This window comes from Ambystoma mexicanum, chromosome 7p, assembly GCF_040938575.1.
Source record: "Ambystoma mexicanum isolate Mex_15411 chromosome 7p, UKY_AmexF1_1, whole genome shotgun sequence".
Taxonomy (NCBI): Eukaryota; Metazoa; Chordata; class Amphibia; order Caudata; family Ambystomatidae; genus Ambystoma; species Ambystoma mexicanum.
The window spans coordinates 811,577,216-811,592,801 of NC_090939.1; positions in this window are offsets into that span (position 1 = coordinate 811,577,216).

Sequence of the window (15,586 nt, forward strand, 5' to 3'; positions counted from 1 at the left end):
CTCCAAAGTTTTCAACATTTTTGCAGACCTAAAATGCATTTTAAGGCCTTTTTTGGGCTGCTAACATATTCTGAGCTTCAGGGGTATAATTTGCATTTTTCATGCCAAAAATATTTTGGGGAATTTCAGTGGTCTAGGATGCGGCTTAATGCCCCTTTCAGGCTGCAAATGTATTTGGGACATTCCGGGCTCTCTGTCACAATTTTTGGGCCACCAACATCTTCTGGACTTTAGGGGGTCTAGGATGCCTGTAAACCCCTTTTTTGGTCATTCAAAGTTTTCAACATTTTTGCAGGCCTAAAATGCATGTTAATGCCTTTTTTGGGCTGCTAACATATTCTGAGCTTCAGGGGTGTAGGATGCATTTTTCGTGCCAAACATACTTTTGGGAATTTCAGTGGTCTAGGATGCGGGTTTATGCCCCTTTCAGGCTGCAAATGTTTGTGGGACATTCAGGGCTCTCTGACACCATTTTTGGGCCACCAACATTTTCTGGGCTTTAGGGGGTCTAGGATGCCTGTAAACCCCTTTTTTGGTCCTTCAAAGTTTTCAACATTTTTGCAGGCCTAAAATGCATTTTAAGGCATTTTTTGGGCTGCTAACATATTCTGAGCTTTCAGGGGTGTAGGATGCATTTTTCATGCCAAAAATATTTTTGGAATTTCAGTGGTCTAGGATGCGGGTTAGCCCCTTTCAGGCTGCAAATATTTTTGGGACAATCAGGGCTCTCTGACACCATTTTTGGATCACCAACATTTTCTGGACTTTAGGGGGTCTAGGATGCCTGTAAACCCCTTTTTTGGACCTTCAAAGTTTTCAACATTTCTGCAGGCCTAAGAAGCATTTTAAGTCCTTTTTTTGAACTGCCAACATTTTCTGATCTTTCAGGGTTGTAGGATGCATTTTTTGTGCCAAAAATATTTTGGGGAATTTCAGTGGTCTAGGATGCGACTTAAAGCCCCTTTCAGGCTACAAATCTGTTTGGGGGCATTCAGAGCTCTCTGACACTGTTTTTGGGCCACCAACATTTTCTGGACTTTAGGGGGCCTAGGATGCCTGTACCCCCTTTTTTGGGCCTCCAAAGTCTTCAACATTTTTGAAGGCCTAAAATGCATTTTAAGGCCTTTTTTGGGCTGCTAACATATTCTGAGCTTCAGGGGTATAGGTTGCATTTTTCATGCCAAAAATATTTTTGGGAATTTCAGTGGTCTAGAATGCGGGTTAATGCCTGTTTCACTCTGCAAATGTTTTTGGGACATTCAGGGCTCTCTGACACAATTTTCGGGCCACCAACATCTTCTGGACTTTAGGGGTCTAGGATGCCTGTAAACCCCTTTTTTGGTCCTTCAAAGTTTTCAACATTTTTGCAGGCCTAAAATGCATGTTAAGGCCTTTTTTGGGCTGCTAACATATTCTGAGCTTCAGGGGTGTAGGATGCATTTTTTGTGCCAAAAATATTTTTGGGAATTTCAGTGGTCTAGGATGCGGGTTAATGCCCCTTTCAGGCTGTAAATGTTTTTGGGACATTCAGGGCTCTCTGACACCATTTTTGGGCCACCAACATTTTCTGGACTTTAGGGGGTCTAGGATGTCTGTAAACCCCTTTTTTGGTCCTTCAAAGTTGTCAACATTTTTGCAGGCCTAAAATGCATGTTAAGGCCTTTTTTGGGCTGCTAACATATTCTGAGCTCTAGGGGTGTAGGATGCATTTTTCGTGCCAAAAATATTTTTGGGAATTTCAGTGGTCTAGGATGCGGGTTAATGCCCCTTTCAGGCTCACAATGTTTTTGGGACATTCAGAGCTCTCTGACACAGATTTTGGCCCACCAACATTTTCTGGACTTTAGGGGGTCTAGGATGCCTCTAAAGCCCTTTTTTCCACCTCGAAAGTTTTCTCCATTTTTGCAGGCCTAAGATGCACTTTAAGGCATTTCTGGGCTGCTAACATTTTCAGAACTTTCAGGGGTGTAGTATGCATTTTTTGTGCTAAAAATATTTTTGGGAATTTCAGTGTTCTAGGATGCAGGTTAATGCCCCTTTCAGGCTCCAAATGTTTTTGGGACATTCAGGGCTCTCTGACACCATTTTTGGGCCACCAACATTTTCTGGACTTTAGGGGGTCTAGGATGCCTGTAAATCCCCTTTTTCGGCCTCCAAAGTTTTCAACATTTTTGCAGGCCTAAAATGCATTTTAAGGCCTTTTCTGGGCTGCTAACATATTCTGAGCTTTCAGGGGTGTAGGATGCATTTTTCATGCCAAAATTATTTTGGGGAATTTCAGTGGTCTAGGATGCGGCTTAATGCCCCTTTCAGGCTGCAAATGTTTTTGGGACATTCAGAGCTCTCTGACACCGATTTTGGCCCACCAACATTTTCTGGACTTTAGGGGGTCTAGGATGCCTGTAAACCCCTTTTTTCGGCCTCTAAAGGTTTCAACATTTTTGCAGGCCTAAAATACATTTTAAGGCCTTTTTTGGGCTGCTAACTTATTCTGAGCTTCAGGGGTGTAGGATGCATTTTTCGTGCCAAAAATATTTTTGGGAATTTCAGTGGTCTAGGATGCGGGTTAATGCCCCTTTCAGGCTGCAAATGTTTTTGGGACATTCAGGGCTCTCTGACACCATTTTTGGGCCACCAACATTTTCTGGACTTTAGGGGGTCTAGGATGTCTGTAAACCCCTTTTTTGGTCCTTCAAAGTTGTCAACATTTTTGCAGGCCTAAAATGCATTTTAAGGCCTTTTTTGGGCTGCTAACATATTCTGAGCTCTAGGGGTGTAGGATGCATTTTTCGTGCCAAAAATATTTTTGGGAATTTCAGTGGTCTAGGATGCGGGTTAATGCCCCTTTCAGGCTCACAATGTTTTTGGGACATTCAGAGCTCTCTGACACAGATTTTGGCCAACCAACATTTTCTGGACTTTAGGGGGTCTAGGATGCCTCTAAAGCCCTTTTTTCCACCTCGAAAGTTTTCTCCATTTTTGCAGGCCTAAGATGCACTTTAAGGCATTTCTGGGCTGCTAACATACTCTGAGCTTTCAGGGGTGTAGGATGCATTTTTCATGCCAAAATTATTTTGGGGAATTTCAGTGGTCTAGGATGCGGCTTAATGCCCCTTTCAGGCTGCAAATGTTTTCGGGACATTCAGAGCTCTCTGACACCGATTTTGGCCCACCAACATTTTCTGGACTTTAGGGGGTCTAGGATGCCTGTAAACCCCTTTTTTCGGCCTCCAAAGGTTTCAACATTTTTGCAGGCCTAAAATGCATTTTAAGGCCTTTTGGGGGCTGCTAACATATTCTGAGCCTTAGGGGTGTAGGATGCATTTTGCGTGCAAAAAATATTTTTGGGAATTTCAGTGGTCTAGGATGCGGGTTAACGCCCCTTTCAGGCTGCAAATGTTTTTGGGAATTCAGGGCTCTCTGACACCATTTTTGAGCCACAATCATTTTCTGGACTTTAGGGGGTCTAGGATGCCTGTACCCTCTTTTTTGGGCCTCCAAAGTTTTCAACATTTTTGCAGACCTAAAATGCATTTTAAGGCCTTTTTTGGGCTGCTAACATATTCTGAGCTTCAGGGGTATAATTTGCATTTTTCATGCCAAAAATATTTTGGGGAATTTCAGTGGTCTAGGATGCGGCTTAATGCCCCTTTCAGGCTGCAAATGTATTTGGGACATTCAGGGCTCTCTGACACAATTTTTGGGCCATCAACATCTTCTGGACTTTAGGGGGTCTAGGATGCCTGTAAACCCCTTTTTTGGTCCTTCAAAGTTTTCAACATTTTTGCAGGCCTAAAATGCATGTTAAGGCCTTTTTTGGGCTGCTAACATATTCTGAGCTTCAGGGGTGTAGGATGCATTTTTCGTGCCAAAAATATTTTTGGGAATTCCAGTGGTCTAGGATGCGGGTTAATGCCCCTTTCAGGCTGCAAATGTTTGTGGGACATTCAGGGCTCTCTGACACCATTTTTGGGCCACCAACATTTTCTGGACTTTAGGGGGTCTAGGATGCCTGTAAACCCCTTTTTTGGTCCTTCAAAGTTTTCAACATTTTTGCAGGCCTAAAATGCATTTTAAGGCATTTTTTGGGCTGCTAACATATTCTGAGCTTTCAGGGGTGTAGGATGCATTTTTCATGCCAAAAATATTTTTGGAATTTCAGTGGTCTAGGATGCGGGTTACCCCCTTTCAGGCTGCAAATATTTTTGGGACAATCAGGGCTCTCTGACACCATTTTTGGGCCACCAACATTTTCTGGACTTTAGGGGGTCTAGGATGCCTGTAAACCCCTTTTTTGGACCTTCAAAGTTTTCAACATTTCTGCAGGCCTAAGAAGCATTTTAAGTCCTTTTTTGAACTGCCAACATTTTCTGATCTTTCAGGGTTGTAGGATGCATTTTTTGTGCCAAAAATATTTTGGGGAATTTCAGTGGTCTAGGATGCGACTTAATGCCCCTTTCAGGCTACAAATCTGTTTGGGGGCATTCAGAGCTCTCTGACACTGTTTTTGGGCCACCAACATTTTCTGGACTTTAGGGGGTCTAGGATGCCTGTACCCCCTTTTTTGGGCCTCCAAAGTTTTCAACATTTTTGAAGGCCTAAAATGCATGTTAAGGCCTTTTTTTGGGCTGCTAACATATTCTGAGCTTCAGGGGTGTAGGATGCATTTTTCGTGCCAAAAATATTTTTGGGAATTTCAGTGGTCTAGGATGCGGGTTAATGCCCCTTTCAGGCTGCAAATGTTTTTGGGACATTCAGGGCTCTCTGACACCATTTTTGGGCCACCAACATTTTCTGGACTTTAGGGGGTCTAGGATGCCTGTAAACCCCTTTTTTGGTCCTTCAAAGTTTTCAACATTTTTGCAGGCCTAAAATGCATTTTAAGGCCTTTTTTGGGCTGCTAACATATTCTGAGCTTAAGGGGTGAGGATGCATTTTTCGTGCCAAAAATATTTTTGGGAATGTCAGTGGTCTAGGATGCGGGTTAATGCCCCTTTGAGGATGCAAATGTTTTGGGACATTCAGAGCTCTCTGACACAGATTTTGGCCCACCAACATTTTCTGGACTTTAGGGGGTCTAGGATGCCTGTAAACCCCTTTTTTGGTCCTTCAAAGTTTTCAACATTTTTGCAGGCGTAAAATGCAATTCAAGGCCTTTTTTGGGCTGCTAACATATTCTGAGCCTTAGGGGTGTAGGATGCATTTTTCGTGCAAAAAATATTTTTGGGAATTTCAGTGGTCTAGGATGCGGGTTAATGCACCTTTCAGGCTGCAAATGTTTTTGGCAATTCAGGGCTCTCTGACACCATTTCTGAGCCACAATCATTTTCTGGACTTTAGGGGGTCTAGGATGCCTATACCCCCTTTTTTGGGCCTCCAATGTTTTCAACATTTTTGCAGGCCTAAAATGCATTTTAAGGCCTTTTTTGGGCTGCTAACATATTCTGAGCTTCAGGGGTATAGGTTGCATTTTTCATGCCAAAAATATTTTTGGGAATTTCAGTGGTCTAGGATGCGGGATAATGCCCCTTTCAGGCTGAAAATGTTTTTGGGACATTCAGGGCTCTCTGACACCATTTTTGGGCCACCAACATTTTCTGGACTTTAGGGGGTCTAGGATGCCTGTAAACCCCTTATTTGGTCCTTCAAAGTTTTCAACATTTTTGCAGGCCTAAAATGCATTTTAAGGCCTTTTTTGGGCTGCTAACATATTCTGAGCTTCAGGGGTATAGGTTGCATTTTTCATGCCAAAAATATTTTTGGGAATTTCAGTGGTCTAGGATGCGGGTTAATGCCTCTTTGAGGCTGCAAATGTTTTTGGGACATTCAGGGCTCTCTGACACCATTTTTGGGCCACCAACATTTTCTGGACTTTAGGGAGTCTAGGATGCCTGTAAACCCCTTATTTGGTCCTTCAAAGTTTTCAACATTTTTACAGGCCTAAAATGCATTTTAAGGCCTTTTTTTGGGCTGCTAACATATTCTGAGCTTTCAGGGGTGTAGTATGCATTTTTAGTGCCAAAAATATTTTTGGGAATTTCAGTGGTCTAGGATGCGGGTTAATGCCCCTTTGAGGCTGCAAATGTTTTTGGGACATTCAGAGCTCTCTGACACCGATTTTGGTCCACCAACATTTTCTGGACTTTAGGGGGTCTAGGATGCCTGTAAACCCCTTTTTTGGGACTCCAAAGTTTTCAACATTTTTGCAGGCCTAAAATGCACTTTAAGGCATTTTTGGGCTGCTAACATTTTCAGAACTTTCAGGGGTGTAGTATGCATTTTTTGTGCCAAAAATATTTTTGGGAATTTCAGTGGTCTAGGATGCGGGTTAATGCCCCTTTGAGGCTGCAAATGCTTTTGGGACATTCAGGGCTCTCTGACACCATTTTTGGGCCACCAACATTTTCTGGACTTTAGGGGGTCTAGGATGCCTCTAAACCCCTTTTTTCCACCTCCAAAGTTTTCAACATTTTTGCAAGCCTAAGATGCACTTTAAGGCATTTTTGGGCTGCTAACATTTTCAGAACTTTCAGGGGTGTAGTATGCATTTTTTGTGCCAAAAATATTTTTGGGAATTTCAGTGGTCTAGGATGCGGGTTAATGCCCCTTTGAGGCTGCAAATGTTTTTGGGACATTCAGGGCTCTCTGACACCATTTTTGGGCCACCAACATTTTCTGGACCTTAGGGGGTCTAGGATGCCTGTAAACCCCTTTTTTGGTCCTTCAAAGTTTTCAACATTTTTGCAGGCCTAAAATGCATTTTAAGGCCTTTTTTGGGCTGCTAACATATTCTGAGCTTTCAGGGGTGTAGGATGCATTTTTCGTGCCAAAAATATTTTGGGGAATTTCAGTGGTCTAGGATGCGGGTTAATGCCCCTTTCAGGCTGCAAATGGTTTTGGCACATTCAGGGCTCTCTGACACCATTTTTGGGCCACAACCATTTTCTAGGTGGTCTAGGATGCCTGTAAACCCCTTTTTTGGGACTCCCAAGTTTTCAACATTTTTGCAGGCGTAAAATGCATTTTAAGGCCTTTTTTGGGCTGCTAACATATTCTGAGCCTTAGGGGTATAGGATGCATTTTTCGTGCAAAACATATTTTTGGGAATTTCAGTGGTCTAGGATGCGGGTTAATGCCCCTTTCAGACTGCAAATGTTTTTGGGAATTTTTGGGCCTCCAACGTTTTCAACATTTTTGCAGGCCTAAAATGCTTTTTAAGGCCTTTTTTGGGCTGCTAACATATTCTGAGCTTCAGGGGTATAGGTTGCATTTTTCGTGCAAAAAATATTTTTGGGAATTTCAGTGGTCTAGGATGCGGCTTAATGCCCCTTTTAGGCTGCAAATCTGTTTGGGACATTCAGAGCTCTCTGACACCGATTTTGGCCCACCAACATTTTCTGGACTTTAGGGGGTCTGTGATGCCTGTAAACCCCTTTTTTCGGCCTCCAAAGGTTTCAACATATTTGCAGGCCTAAAATGCATTTTAAGGCCTTTTCTGGGCTGCTAACATATTCTGAGCTTTCAGGGGTGTAGGATACATTTTTCGTGCCAAAAATATTTTTGGGAATTTCAGTGGTCTAGGATGCGGGTTAATGCCCCTTTCAGGCTGCAAATGTTTTTGGCAATTCAGGGCTCTCTGACACCATTTTTGAGCCACAATCATTTTCTGGACTTTAGGGGGTCTAGGATGCCTGTACCCCCTTTTTTGGGCCTCCAAAGTTTTCAACATTTTTGCAGGCCTAAAATGCATTTTAAGGCCTTTTTTGGGCTGCTAACATATTCTGAGCTTCAGGGGTATAGGTTGCATTTTTCATGCTAAAAATATTTTTGGGAATTTCAGTGGTCTAGGATGCGGGTTAATGCCCCTTTCAGGCTGCAAATGTTTTTGGCAATTCAGGGCTCTCTGACACCATTTTTGAGCCACAATCATTTTCTGGACTTTAGGGTTCTAGGATGCCTGTACCCCCTTTTTTGGGCCTCCAAAGTTTTCAACATTTTTGCAGGCCTAAAATGCATTTTAAGGCCTTTTTTGGGCTGCTAACATATTCTGAGATTCAGGGGTATAGGGTGCATTTTTCATGCCAAAAATATTTTTGGGAATTTCAGTGGTCTAGGATGCGGGTTAATGCCCCTTTCAGGCTGCAAATGTTTTTGGGACATTCAGGGCTCTCTGACACCATTTTTGGGCCACCAACATTTTCTGGACTTCAGGGGGTTTAGGATGCCTGTAAACCCCTTATTTGGTCCTTCAAAGTTTTCAACATTTTTGCAGGCCTAAAATGCATTTTAAGGCCTTTTTTTGGGCTGCTAACATATTCTGAGCTTTCAGGGGTGTAGTATGCATTTTTAGTGCCAAAAATATTTTTGGGAATTTCAGTGGTCTAGGATGCGGGTTAATGCCCCTTTGAGGCTGCAAATGTTTTTGGGACATTCAGAGCTCTCTGACACCGATTTTGGTCCACCAACATTTTCTGGACTTTAGGGGGTCTAGGATGCCTGTAAACCCCTTTTTTGGGACTCCAAAGTTTTCAACATTTTTGCAGGCCTAAAATGCACTTTAAGGCATTTTTGGGCTGCTAACATTTTCAGAACTTTCAGGGGTGTAGTATGCATTTTTTGTGCCAAAAATATTTTTGGGAATTTCAGTGGTCTACGATGCGGGTTAATGCCCCTTTGAGGCTGCAAATGTTTTTGGGACATTCAGGGCTCTCTGACACCATTTTTGGGCCACCAACATTTTCTGGACTTTAGGGGGTCTAGGATGCCTCTAAACCCCTTTTTTCCACCTCCAAAGTTTTCAACATTTTTGCAAGCCTAAGATGCACTTTAAGGCATTTTTGGGCTGCTAACATTTTCAGAACTTTCAGGGGTGTAGTATGCATTTTTTGTGCCAAAAATATTTTTGGGAATTTCAGTGGTCTAGGATGCGGGTTAATGCCCCTTTGAGGCTGCAAATGTTTTTGGGACATTCAGGGCTCTCTGACACCATTTTTGGGCAACCAACATTTTCTGGACCTTAGGGGGTCTAGGATGCCTGTATTGCCCTTTTTTGGTCCTTCAAAGTTTTCAACATTTTTGTAGGCTTAAGATGCATTTTAAGTCCTTTTTTTGAGATGCCAACATTTTCTGATCTTTCAGGGTTGTAGGGTGCATTTTTAGTGCCAAAAATATTTTTGGGAATTTCAGTGGTCTAGGATGCGGGTTAATGCCCCTTTGAGGCTGCAAATGTTTTTGGGACATTCAGAGCTCTCTGACACCGATTTTGGTCCACCAACATTTTCTGGACTTTAGGGGGTCTAGGATGCCTGTAAACCCCTTTTTTGGGACTCCAAAGTTTTCAACATTTTTGCAGGCCTAAAATGCACTTTAAGGCATTTTTGGGCTGCTAACATTTTCAGAACTTTCAGGGGTGTAGTATGCATTTTTTGTGCCAAAAATATTTTTGGGAATTTCAGTGGTCTACGATGCGGGTTAATGCCCCTTTGAGGCTGCAAATGTTTTTGGGACATTCAGGGCTCTCTGACACCATTTTTGTGCCACCAACATTTTCTGGACTTTAGGGGGTCTAGGATGCCTCTAAACCCCTTTTTTCCACCTCCAAAGTTTTCAACATTTTTGCAAGCCTAAGATGCACTTTAAGGCATTTTTGGGCTGCTAACATTTTCAGAACTTTCAGGGGTGTAGTATGCATTTTTTGTGCCAAAAATATTTTTGGGAATTTCAGTGGTCTAGGATGCGGGTTAATGCCCCTTTGAGGCTGCAAATGTTTTTGGGACATTCAGGGCTCTCTGACACCATTTTTGGGCAACCAACATTTTCTGGACCTTAGGGGGTCTAGGATGCCTGTATTGCCCTTTTTTGGTCCTTCAAAGTTTTCAACATTTTTGCAGGCGTAAAATGCATTTTAAGGCCTTTTTTGGGCTGCTAACATATTCTGAGCCTTAGGGGTATAGGATGCATTTTTCGTGCAAAAAATATTTTTGGGAATTTCAGTGGTCTAGGATGCGGGTTAATGCCCCTTTCAGGCTGCAAATGTTTTTGGGACATTCAGAGCTCTCTGGCACAGATTTTGGCCCACCAACATTTTCTGGACTTTAGGGGGTCTAGGATGCCTCTAAAGCCCTTTTTTCCACCTCGAAAGTTTTCTCCATTTTTGCAGGCCTAAGATGCACTTTAAGGCATTTTTGGGCTGCTAACATTTTCAAAACTTTCAGGGGTGTAGTATGCATTTTTTGTGCTAAAAATATTTTGGGGAATTTAAGTGGTCTAGGATGCAGGTTAATGCCCCTTTCAGGCTCCAAATGTTTTTGGGACATTCAGGGCTCTCTGACACCATTTTTGGGCCACCAACATTTTCTGGACTTTAGGGGGTCTAGGATGCCTGTAAACCCCTTTTTTCGGCCTCCAAAGGTTTCAACATTTTTGCAGGCCTAAAATGCATTTTAAGGCCTTTTTGGGGCTGCTAACATATTCTGAGCCTTAGGGGTGTAGGATGCATTTTTCGTGCAAAAAAATATTTTTGGGAATTTCAGTGGTCTAGGATGCGGGTTAATGCCCCTTTCAGGCTGCAAATGTTTTTGGGAATTCAGGGCTCTCTGACACCATTTTTGAGCCACAGTCATTTTCTGGACTTTAGGGGGTCTAGGATGCCTGTACCCTCTTTTTTGGGCCTCCAAAGTTTTCAACATTTTTGCAGACCTAAAATGCATTTTAAGGCCTTTTTTGGGCTGCTAACATATTCTGAGCTTCAGGGGTATAATTTGCATTTTTCATGCCAAAAATATTTTGGGGAATTTCAGTGGTCTAGGATGCGGCTTAATGCCCCTTTCAGGCTGCAAATGTATTTGGGACATTCAGAGCTCTCTGACACAGATTTTGGCACACCAACATTTTCTGGACTTTAGGGGGTCTAGGATGCATGTAAAACCCCTTTTTTCGGCCTCCAAAGTTTTCAACATTTTTGCAGGCCTAAAATGCATTTTAAGGCCTTTTTTGGGCTGCTAACCTATCCTGAGCTTTCAGGGGTGTAGGATGCATTTTTCGTGCCGAAAATATTTTTGGGAATTTCAGTGGTCTAGGATGCGGGTTAATGCCTGTTTCACTCTGCAAATGTTTTTGGGACATTCAGGGCTGTCTGACACAATTTTTGGGCCACCAACATCTTCTGGACTTTAGGGGGTCTAGGATGCCTGTAAACCCCTTTTTTGGTCCTTCAAAGTTTTCAACATTTTTGCAGGCCTAAAATGCATGTTAAGGCCTTTTTTGGGCTGTTAACATATTCTGAGCTTCAGGTATGTAGGATGCATTTTTCGTGCCAAAAATATTTTTGGGAATTTCAGTGGTCTAGGATGCGGGTTAATGCCCCTTTCAGGCTGCAAATGTTTTTGGGACATTCAGGGCTCTCTGACACCATTTTTGGGCCACCAACATTTTCTGGACTTTAGGGGGTCTAGGATGCCTGTAAACCCCTTTTTTGGTCCTTCAAAGTTGTCAACATTTTTGCAGGCCTAAAATGCATGTTAAGGCCTTTTTTGGGCTGCTAACATATTCTGAGCTCTAGGGGTGTAGGATGCATTTTTCGTGTCAAAAATATTTTTGGGAATTTCAGTGGTCTAGGATGCGGGTTAATGCCCCTTTCAGGCTCACAATGTTTTTGGGACATTCAGAGCTCTCTGACACAGATTTTGGCCCACCAACATTTTCTGGTCTTTAGGGGGTCTAGGATGCCTCTAAAGCCCTTTTTTCCACCTCGAAAGTTTTCTCCATTTTTGCAGGCCTAAGATGCACTTTAAGGCATTTCTGGGCTGCTAACATTTTCAGAACTTTCAGGGGTGTAGTATGCATTTTTTGTGCTAAAAATATTTTTGGGAATTTCAGTGGTCTAGGATGCAGGTTAATGCCCCTTTCAGGCTCCAAGTGTTTTTGGGACATTCAGGGCTCTCTGACACCATTTTTGGGCCACCAACATTTTCTGGACTTTAGGGGGTCTAGGATGCCTGTAAACCCCCTTTTTCGGCCTCCAAAGTTTTCAACATTTTTGCAGGCCTAAAATGCATTTTAAGGCCTTTTCTGGGCTGCTAACATATTCTGAGCTTTCAGGGGTGTACGATGCATTTTTCATGCCAAAAATATTTTGGGGAATTTCAGTGGTCTAGGATGCGGCTTAATGCCCCTTTCAGGCTGCAAATGTTTTTGGGACATTCAGAGCTCTCTGACACCGATTTTGGCCCACCAAAATTTTCTGGACTTTAGGGGGTCTAGCATGCCTGTAAACCCCTTTTTTCGGCCTCCAAAGGTTTCAACATTTTTGCAGGCCTAAAATGCATTTTAAGGCCATTTGGGGGCTGCTAACATATTCTGAGCCTTAGGGGTGTAGGATGCATTTTTCGTGCAAAAAATATTTTTGGGAATTTCAGTGGTCTAGGATGCGGGTTAATGCCCCTTTCAGGCTGCAAATGTTTTTGGGAATTCAGGGCTCTCTGACACCATTTTTGAGCCACAATCATTTTCTGGACTTTAGGGGGTCTAGGATGCCTGTACCCTCTTTTTTGGGCCTCCAAAGTTTTCAACATTTTTGCAGACCTAAAATGCATTTTAAGGCCTTTTTTGGGCTGCTAACATATTCTGAGCTTCAGGGGTATAATTTGCATTTTTCATGCCAAAAATATTTTGGGGAATTTCAGTGGTCTAGGATGCGGCTTAATGCCCCTTTCAGGCTGCAAATGTATTTGGGACATTCCGGGCTCTCTGTCACAATTTTTGGGCCACCAACATCTTCTGGACTTTAGGGGGTCTAGGATGCCTGTAAACCCCTTTTTTGGTCATTCAAAGTTTTCAACATTTTTGCAGGCCTAAAATGCATGTTAATGCCTTTTTTGGGCTGCTAACATATTCTGAGCTTCAGGGGTGTAGGATGCATTTTTCGTGCCAAACATACTTTTGGGAATTTCAGTGGTCTAGGATGCGGGTTTATGCCCCTTTCAGGCTGCAAATGTTTGTGGGACATTCAGGGCTCTCTGACACCATTTTTGGGCCACCAACATTTTCTGGGCTTTAGGGGGTCTAGGATGCCTGTAAACCCCTTTTTTGGTCCTTCAAAGTTTTCAACATTTTTGCAGGCCTAAAATGCATTTTAAGGCATTTTTTGGGCTGCTAACATATTCTGAGCTTTCAGGGGTGTAGGATGCATTTTTCATGCCAAAAATATTTTTGGAATTTCAGTGGTCTAGGATGCGGGTTAGCCCCTTTCAGGCTGCAAATATTTTTGGGACAATCAGGGCTCTCTGACACCATTTTTGGATCACCAACATTTTCTGGACTTTAGGGGGTCTAGGATGCCTGTAAACCCCTTTTTTGGACCTTCAAAGTTTTCAACATTTCTGCAGGCCTAAGAAGCATTTTAAGTCCTTTTTTTGAACTGCCAACATTTTCTGATCTTTCAGGGTTGTAGGATGCATTTTTTGTGCCAAAAATATTTTGGGGAATTTCAGTGGTCTAGGATGCGACTTAAAGCCCCTTGCAGGCTACAAATCTGTTTGGGGGCATTCAGAGCTCTCTGACACTGTTTTTGGGCCACCAACATTTTCTGGACTTTAGGGGGCCTAGGATGCCTGTACCCCCTTTTTTGGGCCTCCAAAGTTTTCAACATTTTTGAAGGCCTAAAATGCATTTTAAGGCCTTTTTTGGGCTGCTAACATATTCTGAGCTTCAGGGGTGTAGGATGCATTTTTTGTGCCAAAAATATTTTTGGGAATTTCAGTGGTCTAGGATGCGGGTTAATGCCCCTTTCAGGCTGCAAATGTTTTTGGGACATTCAGGGCTCTCTGACACCATTTTTGGGCCACCAACATTTTCTGGACTTTAGGGGGTCTAGGATGCCTGTAAACCCCTTTTTTGGTCCTTCAAAGTTTTCAACATTTTTGCAGGCCTAAAATGCATTTTAAGGCCTTTTTTGGGCTGCTAACATATTCTGAGCTTAAGGGGTGAGGATGCATTTTTCGTGCCAAAAATATTTTTGGGAATTTCAGTGGTCTATGATGCGGGTTAATGCCCCTTTCAGGCTGCAAATGTTTTTGGGACATTCAGGGCTCTCTGACACCATTTTTGGGCCACCAATATTTTCTGGACTTTAGGGGCTCTAGGATGTCTGTAAACCCCTTTTTTGGTCCTTCAAAGTTGTCAACATTTTTGCAGGCCTAAAATGCATGTTAAGGCCTTTTTTGGGCTGCTAACATATTCTGAGCTCTAGGGGTGTAGGATGCATTTTTCGTGCCAAAAATATTTTTGGGAATTTCAGTGGTCTAGGATGCGGGTTAATGCCCCTTTCAGGTTCACAATGTTTTTGGGACATTCAGAGCTCTCTGACACAGATTTTGGCCCACCAACATTTTCTGGACTTTAGGGGGTCTAGGATGCCTCTAAAGCCCTTTTTTCCACCTCGAAAGTTTTCTCCATTTTTGCAGGCCTAAGATGCACTTTAAGGCATTTCTGGGCTGCTAACATTTTCAGAACTTTCAGGGGTGTAGTATGCATTTTTTGTGCTAAAAATATTTTTGGGAATTTCAGTGTTCTAGGATGCAGGTTAATGCCCCTTTCAGGCTCCAAATGTTTTTGGGACATTCAGGGCTCTCTGACACCATTTTTGGGCCACCAACATTTTCTGGACTTTAGGGGGTCTAGGATGCCTGTAAATCCCCTTTTTCGGCCTCCAAAGTTTTCAACATTTTTGCAGGCCTAAAATGCATTTTAAGGCCTTTTCTGGGCTGCTAACATATTCTGAGCTTTCAGGGGTGTAGGATGCATTTTTCATGCCAAAATTATTTTGGGGAATTTCAGTGGTCTAGGATGCGGCTTAATGCCCCTTTCAGGCTGCAAATGTTTTTGGGACATTCAGAGCTCTCTGACACCGATTTTGGCCCACCAACATTTTCTGGACTTTAGGGGGTCTAGGATGCCTGTAAACCCCTTTTTTCGGCCTCTAAAGGTTTCAACATTTTTGCAGGCCTAAAATGCATTTTAAGGCCTTTTTTGGGCTGCTAACTTATTCTGAGCTTCAGGGGTGTAGGATGCATTTTTCGTGCCAAAAATATTTTTGGGAATTTCAGTGGTCTAGGATGCGGGTTAATGCCCCTTTCAGGCTGCAAATGTTTTTGGGACATTCAGGGCTCTCTGACACCATTTTTGGGCCACCAACATTTTCTGGACTTTAGGGGGTCTAGGATGTCTGTAAACCCCTTTTTTGGTCCTTCAAAGTTGTCAACATTTTTGCAGGCCTAAAATGCATTTTAAGGCCTTTTTTGGGCTGCTAACATATTCTGAGCTCTAGGGGTGTAGGATGCATTTTTCGTGCCAAAAATATTTTTGGGAATTTCAGTGGTCTAGGATGCGGGTTAATGCCCCTTTCAGGCTCACAATGTTTTTGGGACATTCAGAGCTCTCTGACACAGATTTTGGCCAACCAACATTTTCTGGACTTTAGGGGGTCTAGGATGCCTCTAAAGCCCTTTTTTCCACCTCGAAAGTTTTCTCCATTTTTGCAGGCCTAAGATGCACTTTAAGGCATTTCTGGGCTGCTAACATACTCTGA